Raw genomic sequence first — 20,063 nt, 5'->3', positions numbered from 1 at the left:
AGCCGCCCATAAGAATTCATAACTGCCCATGTGTGTCTGCGTTTGGCAAGGTGGGCTTTGTCAATGATGGGGGAACTCATTCTGCCACATTTCTTAATGCTCCTTTTAAATGCTGTCATGCTAGGGTTGAGGGCCCATAGGTCGCCCGCAGACATTTTGCGGATGGAATCCTTAAAAAGGCGATCATACGAGGCCCCTTGATTTTTCTTGGTAATGTCTAGCCAAACTGGTGACTCTAGTGAGCCTATGTCTGCTTGTCTAAGTTTATGGCAAAGGTTGGCCGATGTTAGAGACTTCATAATTTAATAAGCCCAGTTCTAATCTGATCTGGGCAGCAGATGCATTTTTTGGCAAATGGAGGACTTTTTTATACATTTTGTTCACCTGTTGGTTTAAGTTGGTGTTTAGGGTACTCTTGAAAATCTCAATCCGGTATGACAAGGACGGCCCAATTTTTGCTCTTGTGACTTCCAGTAAAGGTGATAACCTTGGGCCAGAATTTTTTTTTGAGAGCTTAAAGAGGGTCATTTGTAAGATCATGGCTTTTACTGATATCTCACTGCGCTGTATGACAAAGTTACCCCTAGAGTCGAAGTTAACCCCTAAGTATTTATATGTGCCTCTTGTCGCAAGGCTCGTATTGTTTTACGACCAGCAACTGCCGACGTTACGTTTTCTTCCAAAGGTATCCACTTGGGTTTTCTTTAGGTTAACCTCTAAGTAAAGCCCATATATTTGACAACCCTGAAGACGCTGCTAAGTTCTGGAAATGACAACAGAACGAGCTCAAACTGCATAAACAAAATGGAAGCCATGGTCCTGAAAATTGACACCCAACGAGCGATTCGAAATCCAGTGTTAGATGGAGTTATTCTTATCGATCGATGGGGTGCGCGGAGGGCCTGCATTCGTAGCCTGAACTTTCCAAATAAAACCTTGTGCACGGCTTGAGGTCCACGAAACGCCCTTTGAAGGATTGCTTCACCTCGAAATATTGCTGGTAGTTGAAAAATGACATATTGGGTGGAACTAATTTAGTTTTCTCAGATACACTTTTTACATAGACAGCTCATTTGGAGTGTTGCCTAACCCCTTTAGGATGTTTTCCTATCATTTTCTTTTCTCCCCTTCCTCTCTCTCTTGTCCTTTGCTCTTCCCTGTTGAATTTCGATTGGGATCACCGGATGCTTTCTCCTGTGTATCCGATGTGGGTGGGAAGATGGGGTGGGACTGGTTATCATAGTTAATTGTTTGGTTTGGTATTGGTGCGGAGTAGCGTTTCTGTATATTGCTGAGGGTGTGATTCTTATATATCTACACAGCACAATACAGCGCACTACACAGTTGACATGATTCCCACTGGTGAGCGCAACATGGGTTTGCACCTTAAATGCCTATCTTGGAATGTCAGAGGGCTCTTTAGTCCTAAGAAGGGGCGTCTGGTCCTATCTTATCTATGTAGACATGCTATTCAACTAGCCATTCTTCAAGAGACACACACTATGCACCTCTCCCGGTGCATGGATTCCGTCGTCATGGGGTAGTCACTGTTTTTCTTTCTAGCTATAGCTCTTACTACCGGGGAAAGTGTATATTAATCCATCGCTCTCTTCCTTATCAGATCTTTGAGGTGGTGACGGACGATGAGGGCAGATATATTTTGGTGTTGGGCTCATTGGAGGGGAGAGTCACTTCTTTTACTTAATGTGTATGCTCCAAATATTGATACCACTGACTTTTTCCCTAGGATTATTGCGCATATTGAGTGTCTTGCTGCGGACAACATACTCTTGGGTGGGGACTTTAATCTCACACTAGACCCCACAGCAGATACTCCTGGACTGGGGCGAATTACGAAACCTCATGCAACTCAGGGCCTCACCACATCTTTGCAATCAGCACTTTTGACAGATCCTTGGAGCGCGAAACATCCAACAGTCCAGAACTATTAATTCTATTTGGCCCCTCATGGATTCTGGTCCTGAATAGACCATTGGTACCTTACACCGCGACTCCTACTGGAGGTCCAGACGATTGACTACCTTCCACGGACGCTGTCCGATCATGCTCCAATTTTCCTCGCATTGGTATTCCCCATGCTTTCTAAACAACGACCCATGTTGAGGTTTCCTGCCTCCGCCTTGCTTGACTCGGTTTTTCACACTGAAGTAGGGAGTGTCATTAGGGAATATTTCCTGCTGAATGATTGGACAGTGACATTCCAATCCACACTGTGGGATGTCATTAAGGCATATATACACGGGGTGTATCTCTAAGCACGCTGGGTATTGTGCTACATACTCAGAGATATAGAAGTCGTGGGGAAGAAATTGATAGACGTGGACATAGTGGCATAGACTACCGCTTCACCTCAAGCATTACACGAGCAGGCAACATTGTTGACCGAATTCAAGGATTTGGCTTCCCGAGAAGTTAAATATCTCGGTAAATAAATATGCGATGGCCCGCGCAAATGGTGAGGGCGAGAGACCAGGCAAGACACTTGCCCAACTGCTTAGGCCTCAGTACCAGTCGGCAATTATCACACACTTAGACATGGAAACGGGGACAACATTGACAAAGGGGATGGAAAATACAAAAACAAAAGGCATGCAGCAAGTCCAGAAGCACAACCTGTGCTTTCAGAATCCCTAGCTTATATGATTGATTGTGAAAGCACACGTCATGCTTTTAGGCTTACTGCATGCCTTGTGTTAATAGAGTGCGGCAGATTGCATGCATTTTTGAAAGTTTTTATGTTAATTGCAGTGCCCCACATGTTTACATACGCGGCTGCATTTAACATGAAAACTTTTAAAAAGGCATGCAACCTGCTGCGCTCTATTAACAAAAGGCATGCAGCATGCCTAAAAGCATGACGTGTGTTTTCACAATCAATATATTAGTGATTGTAAAAGCACACCTCATGCTTTTAGGCCCGCTGCTTACCCTTTCTTAATAGAGCGCAGCTGAGGGTAGATTGTCTGTTTTTTAAAAGTATTCATGTTGATTGCAGCACCTGTCATGCTTTTACAAGGCACTGCGATCAACATGAATACTGTGTGTGTGCAAGCTTCAAATGAGTATACAGCACGTTTGGAGTGACATAGGTACGCGTGTGCGTACCTTACAGAGAACAGTGGAAGACACATATCTTGGTAGCTATGGCCCTGTACTTTGGGCCTAATTTCTGAGGTTTTGCCGTAGGACAGCGCCGCAGGCCTTCCTGCAGCGCTGTCCTATAGCAAAAGAAAAGGACAGGAATGTGAAGTATCTATCAAATACAGTGCATTCCTGTCCTCTTCCCCCTGTGCCGGTGCACAATGGGCTGCCATTTGCCAACGCAGGCACCTTTGACCCATTCGGCAAGGGTGCCTGCCAGAGCCAGACTGGCCATAGCAGACACAGGGCATTCCCCTGGTGCGCCGCACGGGTGGGGCCGGTTTTCGGCCCCTGGGGGCCGTTTTTGTTACAGGGCCATAGCTGCAAAAAAGGCCCTGTACCAAAATCGTCCGAAAACCGGCCCTGGCAAAGAGCTAGGTGGCACCTCCAATACCCCCCCTCCCGAGTGGGGAGAGGGGGGAGGAGGCGGCCGAGCACTTTACCAGGGCCGGTTGTGGTTCCCAGTCTGGCCCTGGTGCCTGCCATGCGGGGATGTTTGTTTTTGTGCAGGAAGGGAAACCTTCCTGCACAAAAATAATCACAAGAGGCTTTTTCATCTTTCTATGTGTGCTTCAGAATGCAACACACATTGAAAAGGGGAGGAATAAGATTTTTTGTGCTGCTCAGAGTTACAATTTTTCGTAAATCTGGAGCAGTGTCAACCCCCCCACAGCAACTCCCATTGCATGCCCCTTGGATGCAGAAAAACTGCTTTAAATGGAACGATATTTACGAGGCAGCATTAAGCCCAAAAAAAGTGGCTTTGTTTTGTCTCGCAAATATGGAGCAAGCTCCTGCGGCACAGAACGTCACAAAAAGTGACGGCCAGAGTTTCCCCCCTTGTGCAACAAAACCCAGCAACCTTGGTTACTACAATGCGTTAACTTTTAGAAAAATCTGTCCCTTACTGTTTATTTCTTTTGCCTTCAAATTAATGACAAATAAGCGAAAATGTTTTTCAAATTGCTATTTCTCTCTTATGTATCAAATATGGTGCCAAGTAGTGACAGGCCTTTCTTACTTGTCATCACAAACAAACACTCACAAACATTTCTTTTTGAATCAACCTAAAAGTATGCAGTGCCTTTATTCGAGTAATCACAGCCTTGGACCTTTTCAATAAAAGTCCTTGAATTTTTGCAGTTCCACGAAAAATAACAAGCCATAGTGTGCTCAGTGCAGTCTGTCATTAGAAAAGCATGGGGGGAGTTGTCGTCCTCGTTCTCTTCTATTCAAGTGTACACCAGTGTAAATAACATCTAGTCTCTGTTTATAATAACACATTAGGGTGAAGTGGCAGAGAAATTAGATTGGACAGCTCTGATTCATTCCACATGACCTGTTGCAAACAAAAAGGTTATATTCAAGCCTACAGGAAAAGTAGCGCCGACTGCAGCACTCAGAGACATAGCCCCAGCAAGAACCAAATGAGAAATTCCAGCCTCGAGGACAAAGCACATCTGTACTGAAAGGAAGCATGCATCACTCCCCAGCTAGTGATTACTTAACCAGTTCATTCCTGGGTAAGGTCTACCCTACTAATCTATCATTTATGGTGAATAGCAGCTTGAAAAACTTTCCAAAAAACCCTTTTTGGTGTGTGTATTTAATTATTTTCTTGTTTATTTAGTTGGTTTACTTTTACACTGATCCATGTATAGAGACATATGATCTTAAAAAAAACAATGAATACTTTTAAGGACATCCATTGGAATGTATTCATTTTTTCCTCTCTGAGTATATTAAACAACACTATTTTAACTAGCATTAATAAATGTTAGGAAACACCTAATTAGTAGCTTTCTCCATTTTTTAGTCCTATTTTTTGTTCTTCTTATTTTGGTATCTCCCATATTAAAAGCTATCGCAACCATAGCAATATTTGATCATCACAGACCAATAAGGACTTTTCAAAGATCAATTAAATATTACAAAAATTTCAGATTTGTGAATAATGAGCACAATCACATTACATGTATTTGTTTCCTTAACCAGCATGCTGTGTCTTCTGCACAATATTTTAGAGCACGACGCATTGCAACCTTTTTCTGGTCCTGACGAAGCTAGGATAAGCTAGAACAACGTGACCAGCAAGATAAACTTGACTAAAATCTAATTTCAAAACCCAAAAGCTTAATTTCCGGGAGAATCATTTTTAAAAAGTGCATTTTAATCTGTCAATTAGAAAATTAACTGGGAAAACGATTTTTTTTTAAATATTTTTTTTACTTTGCATTTTGAACAAACAAAACATGACAAAAAGTATTGTTTCCTCCGAAGCATCACTGAACCGTAGAATATTGGTGACAAAGCTCTCATACAACCCCCAAAGAAAAAATCTGCCTTCACAACATGTCTCCACTCCACAGTCATAATGGAAGCCCCCTGGTTCTCCCCACAGAACCCACACTAAATAGTGTTATTCAATCTGATTGCATGGCTTGAGGTGAGCCTCCCTCAGCGTCTGAAGAGGTCTCAACACATATCTCTGATGCCGTCAGTGTCTTGGACATCATCAGGTGCAGTCCCCCTGTCATCTGCTGAGTTCATATGTAGGTGGTGAACGGACACCATGTTGTATCGAATTTGGCCACCCTGTCCTGGGTAATTGCTGTGAGCTTTTCCATGGCATAAATTGACCAGGCCTTCCCACCATATGATAAGAGAGAGTGCCTGTGGTTACTTCCGCATCTGAGGCACGCTCAATCTCACTGCCAATAGGAGGTGGGAAATAGCCGCCTCTGAGGAGTCATCGTGGGGAAGAGTCTCCTAAGAGCACCGTAAAGGGATCACATGCCTGTGAAACATTAGTGATGGCATGTATTGTGCAGAGGACCTCGTCCCAGAATGTTTAAATTACCGGACATGATCAACAGGTGTGTAGGAATGTGCTGTGTTCCCCACACCCAACCAGCACAGGTCTGAGCCTCCAAACAACTTGGTTAGTTGTGCGGGTGTGATACCAGCATGTTAGCATTTTGTAAGAATTCTCCTTACGTTGCAGGCAAATTGAAGATTTGGAGGCCCTTAACCAGATAGCACACCACAAGTCCTATGAGTTATCATTTGCCCATTCCCTCTCCCATTGTAGCACATAGGCACGTTTCTTGGGGGTGAGTGTAAGGTCGATATAGCCATAATATGCCTCTACGGAGAATGATTTTAAGATAGAGGGCTTCTTCTGGAGTTTCCTCCCGTTACATAGTTAGGCGGGCTGGAGGTCTACCTGCCCAGTGAAATGCCTGACTCATTCTCTATATATGCCATCTGGTCAAGGCATGTTTCTTGACAAGATCTCCCCATGCCTCAAGACCTCATCTCTGTAGAAGTCTCTCAAAATGGGAGGGCTACCTTTGTTCCAACTAAAAAAACTTGGACGAGTTACACCTGGAGGAATGTCCGGATCGTGATCCAGGGATATGAGAGGGAAGGGGTATGTCGGGAAGGTTTGTCTCCCCCGCACTTCCCGCCAATGAGTCAGGAGTGTGGATGTCAATGGTAGGGGGAGGGGGGGCACCTGCCCAGAGTCCTGCGGAGAGCCACAGAAGCCCAGATAGGGGAACCGGAGAGAAGGCTTGTTTTAACTGTAGTCAGGGTTTGCCTTTGTGGTCGCCATTCCAGTCGAGTGAGAGACAACGTTGTGCCACCAAGATGCATACAACGACACCGGGAAAGCCAAAGCCACAATCAGCTGTAGATAGAAAGAGGGACACCCTCACCACTCTGAGGGATTTCCCCCCACACACAGAAAGCTAATAATGTTGTTACATATCAGTTTTCATATCAGTTTGGGGAAGTTAAGAGGGAGAGTCTGAAGGACATATAATAGTCAGTTCATTTTAAGGCAGTTAAGCTGACCTCCAACTCACCCCTCCTTTATTGGTCCTTGAAGTGGGAGGTGAGTGGAGGAGGGATATTGCTATCACTAATGGTGCTTGTGCATGTTAGAAGTTGGATCCCCAGGTATGTTATCGCTGATGTCCTCTCATTGAAAACCTCCTCTTTGAATGGGGTCCCTTAAACTGTTTTGCAGATCTGCCACTCCATGCCCTGTGATTTAGAAACATTATTTTGGACCCCGAAGCTTGAGAGATGTGGTCTAATTCTCTAATTAGTGCTGGAATGGTGGTGTCTGAGTCAGTGATAAAGCATAGTATGTCACTGGCAAAGAGGTCCAATTTATGCTCTCTGCCATTTACCATCATGCCATGGATTGTGGGGTTGCTTAATTTAGATCCTAACAACTAAGGGTTCCATTGTTAGATTGAAAACATGAGAGGACAAAGGGCAACCCTGCTGTGTGCCCCTACTAAGAGTAGTGGCCGGAGAAAAGGAGGTGTTACTTTTGAGCTTGGGATATGGTTTCTTACAAATCGCCTAAATAAACGTTTTCATCTTGGGGCCTAGATGAGAACTGTCCAGTACCTTTCATAGGTATGCCCAGAGCACACTATCAAATACCTTCTTTACGTCGTGAGCGATCGGAGAACCATTGGCTGCTTCCACCACTCCGCAACCTCTAAGAGAGCGACTACGAGCCATGTGTTGTCGTTACTCTGTCTATTATGCAAAAAGTCTCATTGTTGGGATGCTTTAATGGTTGGCAAGATGTGAAGGAGCCAAGCTATGAGTATCGACGATTACAGTTTCACGTCAGAGTTCAATAACGCAATAGGCCTGTATGAAGATTAGTGTGTGGGAGGGTTCAGATTTCCAGTGGAGAGTAAGATAGGACTCTAGCATTGTTTCGGTGACCACTCTCAATTACGAAAAGAGTTGAACATCTTTACCAGGGACTCTACCAGCAGGGAGGCATAGGCTTTTAGAATGCGGCTGAATACCTGCCTGGGCCCAACCCTTTAGGGGAGGGAGATTACGAATTGCTGCTCGTACTTTGTACCACTTCAAGGAGGCCTAACTCTTCCTCCCTGTTTTGATGGGTTTAATCGCGAAGGAAGTCATCTTGATATTGTGCATCAGAGTATTGGGGTTGGTATAGAGTTGAGTAATAGTGATGGGAAACATAATATATGTCCTCTGTATCTTGTTGAAGTCAGCCCTCTCCATCCTCGATTTCACTGATATTATTATGCATTTAACATATGCTTAGTTTATGGGCGACAAGCCTGTCAGCTTTGTTGCCCAGTTGATAGTAAGTCTGGTTAACGTAGCTGCTTCTTCATCAATATTTGTTCAAGTTCCCTCCGTAGATGTTGTAGATCCCGCAGGGTCCTATGTGATTCCCCCTCAATGCCTTGTGTCACCCTGTTGTATTTTTGCTTTAATTCCCGTTTGCTTAGTTTTGTTGCAAGTTCAAACACTGATGTATGGGAGAGGAACTCCCCCCAAAGGCTGCTCACCGCAGCCACCTTGCTGTTATAATTTTTTGCGAAGTAGTGTTTGATTACGTCCTTAAAGCGTCACCTCACCATTACCCACGGCCTCGAAAATGGTCTCTGAGAGTCAGCTAGGCCCATCGTCAGCCACAGTGGGGTATGATGTTACAGGACCAAGGTGTCTATCTTAGTATCCACATGTTTGGGCAGTAGGGATTGAGAGACTAGGAAATAGTCAAGGCATGAATATGTCTTGTGAACATTAGAATAAGTTATGTGTTCACTTTTCTGGTGGTGTTGGTGACTCCATGCATCCACCAAGGGCGAATCCATCTTTACTTGGGTTAGGGCAGAGGGTGCTCCGGACTTGACTTGTAGGGGCTGCGACCGGTCGCGTCCCAGATCAAGCGGGCATTGAGATTGCTACATATTATGATGTCTCCCCTTGTGAAAAGGGAGATTCTCAGGAAAAAGTCAGAGTAGAACACTCTGTCCCAGTGAAGGCCATAAATACAGGCTATAGGTATTTGGGTGAAGCCAAGCATACAAAGTAGTCCCACCTGTCTGCCCGCCCGGTCTCTGTATGTGCTATCTAATTTGAAAAACAGGTCCCACCAAAGGAGAATGGCCACCTCTCGAGATTTGCAGGTATAGGACGAGTGGAACTCTGTAGGACACCATTATGGAGTGAAGGAGTTTTGTGTCAATTCTGAGGAGGTGTGTCTCCTAGAGGAGTGCTACATCCACCTCTAGCCAATTAGTCAATGCTCTGTGCTTGAGTGAGGGATTCAACCCCTGAACACTGAGAGAAAAGTCGTCATAACAGGCTGTAAGAATGGTCTCCGTCCTTGTGGAAGACGTAATGGATAAAGAGTATCTCTTTCCTACCATCCCGAAACTTACCATACATGCATTTAAAAAACAAATAGGAAGAGGCTAAATAACAATACAGACGAAAAACATGGATGTAGAAACTAACATCCAAGTGACCCGCCTGGCCTGCTGTGTTCCACAGGGCCAATAGGCCATCCCAAAAGAAGTTAACAAAGTAAGATAAGAGTCTTGAGAAATAGCAAAGAGAGTCCAATGGGGTAGGAACAGGCTTCAGAAAAAAAAAACATGAGGTTTCCCCCCCTTAATACTCACAGTTATTCCAGAAACACAGTCTGCACACTCCATCCACCAATGCAAAGTCTATCAACTTGTGAGGGGTCTCAAAGCCTGCAAGGGATTTCATTCCCATTACCTCACAAGCTTCCTGCGGCGTGCAGGCCACAACCCTCTTGTCCTGGAAAGTGAAGTGGAAGTGAAGTGGAAAGCTCCACCTGTACGAAATCTTGCTGTGTTGCAGAGTCTGAGTGACATCCTGGAATTCCTTCTGGCAGGCTAACATGTTGGCAGATATATCTTGGTACAGAGAGATGTTGTTGCCCCGAAACATGATTCAGGGTGGATTACACTATCAAGTCAGCTTTACGGCTCCGGGAGGTGGCCCCTGCTAATGACCTGCACCAGTTGGGAGGAAGCACTATATAGCACGCTCATGTGCACTGCTGCACGGGACGTGCCTGACCCAAGAGCCCGTCTATGGCCGTACAAGGCTGGGCTAGGCCTGCTCTCTTGGACCTGGGAAATTGCCCTTAGAAGTGGTCTGCCTCTGTTGGGAACGCTGTGTTTGGATTTGCCTCCCTCTAGATTGCATTTGACGTTTCCATTTATACGTTGTGGCATCAACTATTATGCGTGTATTGCAGCTTTTCCTTCAAGTGCGTATCTCCTGGTCCCAATGTGTAAAAGTAAGGTAGTGGGAGCCAAATCTGCTGTGTGTACGAACCATACTACTATTGACTCTTTTCTCACCAGAGAAGTTGGAGTCATCTCCAAAGAAATCAACCTGGTGTTGTTGTGTTTCGGTTTAGATGTCCGTATATAGGTTTTCTCAATACATGTCCATATATAGGCAAAATTTCCATTGCCCTTATATAGGCACAAGATCCCAGCCCTTATTTAGGCATTAGCCATGCTCTCCAAATGTGGCATGGTCACCTACATCCGTCCACCCCAACGTCACAGCAAGTTCCTAGAAACCAGACCCTCAATCCATTGGGACTTTCCCTAGCCTAGGACTATTGATTTCTACAAGAACTCATTTATTATGCATGAACCGCTATACCCTGAGGTTTCATTCATGACGTCTTACTCTGCCAGACATTTAGTCAATGCTAACATTCCTAAGCACCTTCCAGGTATAAATATACCTTCACTTGCCATGGTAAAGCATGACTCCGCTGCAAGACACTATACTGCTCGCTAAGGCAAGTTCGGAAGAGATCGTATCCAGGCCTGACGCACTGACCAGACGCTTTCATCCCTGCTTGCTGAGAATCCAGCTTCCAGTTTTCTGACTCACTTCGCGGGGTGTTAGAGTTTGAGACCCAGAAATAGATTCCCACCTCTCTCATTCTAAGGTATGGAGCTGACTTGAACCTAGAGGGACTCTTGGCATACCAAACTATAGCTTACCATACTATAGAATACAGCTCCTACTTCTTACCTTGAACTACACTTTGGTTAGGTACACTGGGGTAGAACAAGTTAGAAGCATCAGACGAGTATCCACATTTTAGCCTGTGTTATTTATGTATATGTATATGACTATGTGTCATAGCTAAAAGACAATGCTATTGCAGTATTATTTCTTTCTACTGCTTACGCTGTATGTAATATATCAGCTCATATCTCTTACATGAGAAACAAGACTGTTCAATAAATCCTTTCATTGAAACGCCTGTCTATCTCTTATTGTGTAACTCTGAAGAAACTAAGCATGCACGATTGACTGAGTGAAACTGTAATCTATTGTTTTCATGATTCTGAGACATTTTCCGATTCTAAAGGGAAACAAAGTTGTCGTGTTTATTCCAGAAACTACTCCCTTCTTGTTTTACAAGGTGTTTCTAGTGGCCTCTGAGTTAGCTGGCACACAAAGTAATTAAGTTTAATGTACTCGATAGGGGCATACTGACCTCAGTCCTATGCCAAAACTATAGTGTATATTATTTCAATGCGCAGAGCCTATTAGGGAAATAGGAACTACACTACAGTGTAATGTCTCTGGGTCTCAACAGCTAACTTGGTGGTGGAACAGGTTGTGGACCAAGAAGATTTGGAGAGGCCTGCTTTCATTTTTGTCTTGGATGAACTTTCACTTCAGCCTTGCTCCTACCAGCCATTTGCTGCTTCCACAGATCCCCCATCGTTGGTATGTTCACCTGCAGTGAAACTGAAGTACTAGAAAAATATACCAGAGAGCTATACTTACCAATATCCCATATATATCATTTACCATACATAAATCAGTCGGCAATGGAAAAGGTTCAATCGTTTATTTCGCAAAGCGCCCTCTACAGGGGAGCCTCCCTCTGGTCACAGCTCACAAAGGTGTGCAGAGGAGGCTGCTGGATCATGTTCAAAACAGTGCATATATACTTTCAACATACCCATAGAAACCCCATACATGGAAAAGTACCAAATCAGAAGAAGCCAACAGGAACACCCATATAAGGCAAAATAGATTAGGCTTGAAGCTCTGCAGAAACTATTTCGGGGGTAGGTCAGCGAAGTTGCCTCCCTTTCGTTCTGGTGCATGGGAGTACAGGCATGGCGCCTGCAAGAATGTGCTCATCCTACAAGAAAGAGCAGAAGTGACCTTGGGCTTCTAACGTTAGTAGCAATGCTCTGTTCATAGTCTGGGCCGACCTTTCAGAATCTAATCTCAGCAGAATGTTACGTGCTTTCCTTACTAACGTGAGGGAGCTCGGGAAACGAAACCAAGATGGCATTTGCTTGATTTGCACCTGATTCTCAATATGTACATGAATCGAGCATATTTACAAGAGGTTTTACAAGAGAGTGCGAATATACATTGGATATGTTATGACAACATTATATGGTATCGATTTTATATTCCTTCAGACCGCCCTTTTGGCATAACATAGCCAATATACATAGAGGCTACCTGTTTAATCCAAGAACACAACCTCATCTATTTGCATAATGTCGGCCACTTCTTTCTGTACTAACTGCTTTTCATTTTTAACCTGTTGAGAAACTGCCAAAGAGGAAGTAAGTTTGGCAGCACAATAGGAGCAACATGCCGGGCCACAATGGAGACACAGGTAACAAAAAAATACCACTCCTAGTGCTCCAGCCAGGATCATGAAAATCTTCCAGCCCCAAGTAGAGAGGAGATCCCAGAACCACCCGGTAAAGGACCAAGTGCCAGTGTCAGCATGCACTTCTGCAGTCAAACGATGTAATTTCTGAATAGCTAAATGTATGGTGGGAGCCGAATCTGGAATATATACACAACAAGAGCTTCCGATCACACGGCTTGCTCCTCCTCGATCAGCTAGGATGACGTCAAGCGCTATCCGATTTTGGAGCGAAACAAGCCTCGTAGCTTGGATCTCCAAGGTAAGGTTAGTCAGAATTCCAGCAGCAGTTTGGACTACATTTTCTACTACTCGAGAGAGACGCCTGACATCTCTACTAGTGAAAATGGGACCCCATATTGGAAAGAGACCCTTGGCTATGTCCATAAACTGCTGAGCAGCAGTATCAGTCTGATCAGTGCCTTCAGTACTAATACTTCTATATACTCAGTAAGGACCAGGGCTCCGTTTAGTCAGCTGGTGTGTTTTTTGGTAGTCAGACGGAGCTATATAAACTGTAGGATACAGGAAAGACAAGCAACATTTTCCAGCCCAACCTCTCGGGAGCCAGGTATAGGCATTTTCTCCACATACAAAATATACATTGGGAGGAGTAATTAGAGGTGGTGTACTGGTGGTGTGCAGGATGTAAGTATAGTTACACATACTATTCCCTACGTTAACATGACCCTTCCCTTGGATGCAAAAGGATCAGTACTATTCAAAATAGGTACGGGCATCGCCTTATCATCAGTGACATTTTGATCCTGAAAGTGCTGAAAATATTGGGTAGAATTGAATTGTTCTAAGTCCAACATTTCCTCCTTTAACCAAGTAGCATTTTTATAGGTGGTATACATATTCATACAAGCATCGGGGTCTAAAGATCCCTACCCTTGGTTCACCTGTGCATCAAATCCCTGATGTTGTTCTATATATTTTAAAACAGCTTCATAATCCTTTTCAGTATACTGTTTAGGGTCCGCCACATAATGCAAATACATTAATGACAATAACTGGAACCAAGCTTCACAACTTGCCAAATGCGACAATGGTAAGGAAAGAAACAAATCATGGCGATGCATTACAGATGGCAAGAGACCGCAAACCCAACAGTTCGTCTTATTCGTAGTGCTATGAGCCTCATGCAACATTTCAATTAATGCATTTCTAACATAAGTTTCTCGATGTTGTTCTTTATGGGGAGGCAAGGAACAAAAATAATGCTTGGGTGGGGTTGCTGTGGTACCTAAAACATAATGCATTGGATATTGAAATTCTAAATATATAAACACACTCATTAAAATTATCATGATCACTGCAATTGTTATTATAAAGGCTACCTTCACTCTGTTAGCCCAAGCAGAAAACATAGGAACATTTTCAAGGAAAGGTCGAGGTGCAAGAGGTCTCACGTCCTCAAGGGCAAAACGAGTAAAGGAATAAATTTCTAACTAAATGTCCAAACTAATCTCGGGTAGGAACACAGAGGGTTTTGTCTCCCTGTGTCCGTTTAGAGCCTCACAGGCAGGCTCTTGTTATCCATCCACAAGTTGATTCTCCAAGAATTTCACCGTTGCAATTTAAGACCCCCTTTTTAAATACACAGTCTTTCTTTCTGAACAGAGCAATGTGTCAGTTCCAAGCTCTCAACGGGTTCAGTCTAGTGTCTCACTCAATACCCCAGACAAACTTATCTTTCACCCTACAACTCAAGTCTTTCACTTTCTCCTACATTCCGGAACTGGGGTATCACGTGGTTTTCGGGGCCGTAAATTGTATCGTAAATGGCCAGGTTGTTCCTGATCATGGAACAACACAGCAGCAGGAACATTTGGTACAGCACAGCTTCCAGAAGCCTCAGGGGAATCAGCTGTACTATTTTTTTCGAAAACCAAAGCTGATTCGTCTCCTTGCGGTATCGACAACCTTTTCTCCTGCCTTATTTCGACGGCATCCGAGAAAGGCACAAACCGTCCCCTTTGTTCTCCCTCTTGTGTTAGAACTCCTTCTCGGTTCTGCTGATCAGAGAGAAGTGGCAAGAGTAGCTCTTTTAGATGGGAAACATGAATCCAATTTTTCTTCCCATCTACTTTCACTGCTGTTTGGGTGACCAGAAGGATTTGATAAGGGCGACTCCAACTCAGTTCCAGACTCGATTTTTGTTGATAATTCCGCACAAGGACCCACTGTCCTGGTTCCAGGCGATGTCCGGGACCCTCCGGCAGCAGCTGCAGTACTGCTGAGACCTGTTGATGAATAGAACGCAGATTTTTAGATAAAGCGTACAGGTAATCTGTCATCATGGGGTAATCAAGATCACAAAAGGATTTGGGTCTTGGGACACCCCATACATTAGCGGGCCGTCCAAAAACGACCTCATAGGGTGACAACCCGGCCCGAGAATGGGGGGTTACTCGTATGGACATTAATGCTAAGGGCAATGCATCTGGCCAACTTAAACCCGTACTTTCCTGTGTCTTTGCAATTTTCAATTTTAAAATACCATTGTATTTCTCAACTAATCTTGCAGATTGTGGGTGTTGTGCTGCATGGAATTTTTGCTTTATCTGCAGCCCTGCACAAACATGCTTAATGATCTCTGCATTAAAATGGACCCCATTGTCTGTCCAAATATTCCGGGGTAAACCGAATCGTGGCAGAAATTCTTTAATTAGGGCCTTGGCAGTAGGTAGGGCAGTATTTTCTTTGGTGGGGTAGGCTTCAACCCATTTGCTAAAAGAACAAACCACCACCAGTACGTATTTAAGGTTGTTCACTCTATCGAATTGAATGTAATCCATCTGTAACACTTCAAAGGGTAATGACGGGGGTGCAACATTTCCACTAAGAACTTTTTCTCTTCCTCCTGGGTTATGCTGCAAACAAACCATGCAATATTTAACTATATGGGCAGCAGTTTTAGGGATATTGGGGTTATTCCACACTGGGTCTAATATTGCACAAATTCCTTTAGCTCCAATGTGGGCAATACCATGGGCCATTACTACGACTGCATACACCAAGGCATTGGGTAATAGCCATCTCTGTCTGTCTGTTAAATCAATCCAACAATCATTCTTGTCTAACCGCCCTATTTCCTTTTCCCACCTAAATAGTTCATCAGCTGTAGGCTCTTTCTGTAATTCCTTAACACTTTCAATAGTGTTATCAAATACTGTAGTCTCAGCCACCCATCGAGTTGCTACACTAGGGAACATCGTGGAGGTTTTAGTTTGCGCTGTTTCCTTCGCTACTTAATCAGCAAAAGCATTTCCTTCTACTGTAGTATCAGTGATTTTCTTATGGGCACTACACTTAACAATAGCTACCTTTTCTGGTAGGGTTAAAGCATATAATAGTCTCTCGATCAACTGGCCATGTTGTATTCTTTGGCCGTGAGATGTAAGGAATCCCCGTTCCCACCACAGCCGCCCAAAACTATGGGCCACGCCAAAGGCGTAGTGGCTGTCAGTGAAGATATTAACTCTTAACCCTTCACTCAGTTCACAGGCCCTTAGTAATGCTATTAGTTCAGCTGCTTGTGAAGAATGCTGAGAAACCCAAGCGGTCTCAACTACAGTTCTAAGAGTAGTTATAGCAAAAGCAGCTGTTGTAGTGCCATCTGGTAACTTGAAACAGGAGTCATCCACATACAATTCCCCTTGCGGGTCAGATAAAGGGGAATCAGTGAGGTCTACTCGTCCCTTTGTTTCTTCTTCAGTCCGAAATATACAGTCATCGAAGGGAGTGGTAGTAACGTGGCTGGGTTCAAAGTGGCACATCTTTTAATTTTAATATGGGGCGCAAATAAAGTTAATTCATAACCAGTCAATCGCGCACTCGTGAGGTGCTGAGCTTTTGTTCTGTTCAATAATATGTCACAGCGTGCGGTACCATCACTGTGAGGTCAGTATTTAAAACAATCCCTTCCGACTGTCGAATAGCCACAGCCACAGCAGCAGTAGCCCTTAGACAGCTAGGGAGGGCTCGGCCAACATTGTCCAATACTGCCAAGAAGTATGCACAGGATCTTTGTTTTCCTCCAAAATCCTGGGTCAACACTGAAAGAGAACAACCGTCTACCTCATGCACATAAAGTACAAAAGGTTTCTGGTAGTCCGGGGTACCCAGAACAGGTGCAGAGCAGAGGGCAGATTTTAAAGATTTAAAAGCATCTTGACATTCATCCATCCAGGGTAAGGGTTCATGCACATCTTTTGTAACCAAGTGCAACAGGGGTTTAGTCAGAAGAGAAAAATTAGGAATCCATTGGCGACAGTAAGAGGTTATGCCCAGAAAAGAACAAACATCACGTTGAGTACAAGGCACAGACATGTTAGTGATAACAAATATTTTTTCAGGAGTTAATCGTATCCCCGCTTTCGACAGTAAGTGACAGAGGTAGGTCACTTCCTGTTGAAAATGCAGAAATTTAGACAGAGACACTTTATTGCCATGAGCAGCCAGGTGATGCAACAATTTAACAGTTGCTTCCTTGCAACCGTCCGCCGTATCAGATGCTACCAGAATATCATCAACATATCGTATGAGAACATTACCAGAAGGGAGAACTAATTTGTTCAAGACTGTTTTCAGAGCCTGGCTATAAATGCCAGGACTCTCAGTATAGCCTTGAGGAGCGCGGCAGAATCTGAAGCTTCGGCCAGATAATGAGAATCTGAAGACATGACGGCTGTCAGGATGTATGGGGATACTAAAGAACGCATTCTTTAGATCAATCACCGAGAAATACTGTGCGGTAGGGGGAATCATGGTTAAGATGGTAGTGATATCAGGGACCACAGGATATTGGAGAACCACTATTTTATTAACCTCTCTAAGGTCAATTACAAAATGGTACGTATCTTTATAATCAGGATCACCATCCAGAGGGGTCTTCTTCAAAATCGGCAAAATGGGGCTATTGCAAATAATCAATGCTGTCTCTTCCACCACTCCCTTTCTAATCAAATCTTTAATAACATGCAACAAAGCCTGTTCACCTTCAGGCGAGATTCGATATTGAGGAATACGGGGTAAACGCACATTTGGCTTTAATGTTATAGAGACAGGTGTTATGTTTAATAATCCAACATTCGTGTTCCCCTTTGCCCACAAAGTGGGTGGTATATCTGAAAATTCAGGAGGGAGGGGTACATTTTTCATTAAACAATGAGATGCACTTTCAATGGGGGGCCGTAATGTTAGGTACACACCATCAGGAGAACAATAAATTCGAGCATGTAGCTTTTTCAATATATCCAAACCTAACAGATTCTCGCCGCAACTAGAAGTAAGCAGAAACGGTGATTCTACAGTAACGGGTCCAATAGTAAAGGGAAGTGGTTTAGAAACGGGGCTGACTACAGGGATTCCTGAATATCCCACTGATACATTATTTTGCCCAGACAGAGCGGCCCCTGGGACCAATGTATGAGCTACAGAACTGTTCATAGCTCCAGTATCCACTAAAAACTTTTCAGAAGTCCCCATCAAATTTCCCTCAAGATAAGGCCCCTGCAGGTCAACTGATACTGATATATGGTCCATGCTCTGTCCGTGGCTGTTTCATGCATAATTATTTCCGCAATAGGTGTCTTGATGATAATTTTCATTATAGTATTGTCTCCCTTGGAAATCATCAAAATAGTTTTTTCCTGTCTCACCGCCTGCTCGGTCACCATGTTTCATGCTGCTTTGGTCAGTACCTCCTCTTCCTCGTCCCTGCTCCATCAGTAATGGACACTGGGCTTGCCAGTGTCCCTCCTGTCTGCAATTTGAACACTGATCGTACCTCAAAGGGGGTCCCTGACTCCCTATCCTCTCATCATTGCACCCCTAGGAAAAGGGCCCCTACTTTTTCTTCCTCCATTTCACCCTCTGCTAACTTGCTGCAGCAGGACACGAGTTTTCAATTCTTTAACCTTTTTATCTGAGTTATCCTTACTCACATTTTCCCGATGTTCATAATACTGAGCCATACTCAAAATACCTGGAGGAGGTGACGTAGTCCAAGTACTTTCAGCTGCCTGCAAACATGTTTTTATTTCTGGCAACAAACTAGTAACAAACTAGTAACAAATCTGTTGACAAACAGTCTTATACCCCCTTCAGTAGACAAATCCTGTTCACTGAAGTCAATGAACACTTTCTCAAATCGGGTAAAGAAATCTGACACATTCTCATCCTTCTTTTGGATGCAGGCTGTCAACTTATCCCAATATACCTTCCTCGGTTGAATAAGGGTTTTCATGAATGCAATAATCCGAGTTGGAATAGCTAAAATCTCATCTTTAGGTTTATTACCAGGTTTTTGATCTTTGTCCCATGCCTTTATCTAATCCCAGGTCCGTCCAAGTTCAGCAGCATGATCTGAGTCATGCACTTGTCTCCATATATCCACATGGACTAAAAGACCGAAAAATAACTCAATATCAGCTAGTGTCCTAACGGCCAAATTAGCGGCTTCAGTTAATTCTTTATAATAAACAGTAGGATTCTTTCGAGGGTCAGGGAGCTGGGCCCTTAAAGTAAGGACTTCACTCCGTTTCCAAGGGGTATAAACCCACCGGTCTTGGAAATGCACCTCTATACGTGCTCTAGTGACATTACCTCCTCTATCCAATACTTCGGGAACTTCGGGGTGAAATATGGGGTGCACTTCTCTCATAGGGTACTGTGTCACCACATCTGGGCATCTATTAACCATTCGGTCTCATACCTAATTAAAATTTCAACGTTTTAGAATACTTCCTTAACCTGTAACTTAAATTTAAAAGCTCGATCTCTAATGTCGCACAATATTAGGGGGGCCAGGCCTTCTTGGAAGGATTACTCCCATAAAGAAATCAATCTTATTGCCATATGCTCTAATGCTAATTGTTGAGTAACTGGTTTGAAAGCTTTCATCGTACTCCAAATGTTTTCCAGGGTAGAAATAGGATTCCGCATCCATTGGGACGCCTGAATCACCACAGCCCGCCTTTCTTCCTCACCTAGAGATGATCGAGTGAAAACCCGATGATCTCCCACACCTCCCACAGGACATCATGGGGTGTCCTCTAAGGAGGCAGCAGCCATCCCGCTAGGGGTAGCCGGCATTCCCCTAGCTGGAGGTGTCAAAAATACTGGAGAAGTAAGGGAAACAGCCGCCGTTCCGGGCAACAGGGTGATTAATTCTGAAGTAGTAGGACGGAGGGTAGGGGGAACCGAGAATGGAGCAGGAGGGTGCACAGCCACTGGAGCAGTGGCAACCGACACTCCCGCTCCTCCTTGTCGATCTACTGGAACTGCCGGGTACAAACCCTGGGGTGCATATGGAGGTGGACGAGTCTCCAACAGTTCCTCT

This window comes from Lissotriton vulgaris, chromosome 3_1, assembly GCF_964263255.1.
Source record: "Lissotriton vulgaris chromosome 3_1, aLisVul1.2, whole genome shotgun sequence".
Lineage (NCBI taxonomy): Eukaryota > Metazoa > Chordata > Amphibia > Caudata > Salamandridae > Lissotriton > Lissotriton vulgaris.
The sequence above is the reverse complement of the archived record's forward strand: the minus strand, read 5'-3'. Positions refer to the sequence as shown.